We start from the raw sequence: 2001 nt of genomic DNA on the forward strand, positions 1-2001 counted from the left end.
ATATATAATTTCATTTCTTAAATTATTGGTCGATTAAAGTGCCAGAAGCTTCCCGCTTCCCTTCCATCTGAATGATTCAAAATTCAAATATTAGACCATAAGCGTTAGGCGGACTTGCAGGCCGGGGTACAACGAGTTGGACTTTGACCTTGCCCGGCAAGGCCCAAAAAAAATTAGAACCGTTGGATTTTATTTGGGCTCCCTAGTGTCACCTCCTAAAAGAGCTCTTAGGGGTGATGCGCAGCCCAGGACTTAAATACTGTTTTTCAGCCCTACACCTACCCGATATGGGACTTTTTGTCCGTGACACTAGACATGCAATCGAAAGTGAATGCAACGTGTGCAAAACTCAATCTTTGTGAAATTTCCAATTACCAAATTTATTTTTAGAAAAAAATTCAATCTAAGAGATATTTGACTAATAGTATATTAAAATTTGAAAGGTTTACAGTCATACCAGAATAATAATAATAATCTATAATTTTTTTTAGAGATTTTAAGGATAGTATAAATTATGTATTTGAAATTCAACATATAATAATAATAATAATAATAATAATAATAATAATAATAATAATAATAATAATTTGAATACTTATTGACTATTCATATTACAAACTTTTAAACGAGTTATACATATCCCTTACATTTTATGCTCCTCTATTTATAAGAAACTAAGATTAGTATGAAATGACAATTATACCCATGATTCTTTCTAATCGGTTGACCTTCAGTCAATCGGCTTCATGTCATGCAATTAATGAATATTTGACACGTCATCTTTTTATCGGTCAGCCCCTCTTTGAGCAGTCTCTGAGTCAGTCAATGTCTGGTTTGGCCTATCCCTTGATCGATTGATCTTTGATTGACCACTCGATCAATCTCCTAGTTTTGGTTAGGTTGGCCTCTGGGTTGGTTGACCCTCTACTTGAGCGGTTTCCAAGTCAGTCAACCTCTAATCCGATCGGTCATTGGGTCAGTTGATGATTGGTTAGGAGCTCGACCAATCTCCAATCTTTGCATATTTTGTTTATTCTCATAGAACTTTATCCAGTAACACGTGCTCCGCTCTAAGCCGTTTGATCCACAGAAAATATAGTTAAGAATATTTTGATTGTACATACGAGTTTTTTTATAGCACTAATTTTGGATAATATAAGAAATTATATATTTTCATATCCTCAACAACCTCAACATTACTAGTATTGCAATATACAAAAAACTTACATACATAGCCCTCAATTCTTATATATTTACTTATCTCAAGCCTAAACTTTAATTTTTACAAAATAAATACGTTTGAAAAGAATTATTTTGAACATTATCTACTCTGCAATCAAAAAGTGCCACGTTTTCAATTGTGGGCCTAATGGCCTCATGATTTCACCTAATTGGTGTAACTTACCAGGAGGTCACCCATCAAAGGAGTGCTCCAATGCGAGTATGCTTAACTTAGGGTTTTCTGACACAACGCTAACCGTTACACTAAAATGTATCTTACAGCAAAGGGCGTCTCGATGATTTAGAGTTCAGCTTCATTATACCTAAGGGGTTTCACATTTGAAGAGTCGACTTGGGGTGGATAAAAACATTTAAAAAATGTGGTTTTAAAGCTATGGTGAGGAAATCACTTCATAGAAAACTCTGATGAGAATTAAAAAAAAAAATATATATATATATGTATATTTTTCCCAAAAAAATAAAATTGCAACTTTCTGACAGCCACCACACTTTAATAGGTTAGGTTGAATTAAATAACCTCCCATTAAAAAAAAAAAATTCTAGAAAGCAATGAGAAAAACAGTTCCCAAAAAGAACTGCGATGATGATCTGAAACAATAAATAAACATAAAATTGACCCAAAAAGACCCCACGTCCCTAAAAATTTGCTCAAACCATGTTCTAAGTGAAGTTTAGAACAAACCATGATGAACATAAGATAAGGGTTAATTTTATAAAAAAAAAAAAAAAAAAAAAAAAAAAAAAAAAAAAAAAAAAAAA

The sequence above is a fragment of the Phalaenopsis equestris genome, unplaced genomic scaffold, assembly GCF_001263595.1.
Source record: "Phalaenopsis equestris unplaced genomic scaffold, ASM126359v1 Scaffold001028, whole genome shotgun sequence".
In the NCBI taxonomy this organism is placed as follows: Eukaryota; Viridiplantae; Streptophyta; class Magnoliopsida; order Asparagales; family Orchidaceae; genus Phalaenopsis; species Phalaenopsis equestris.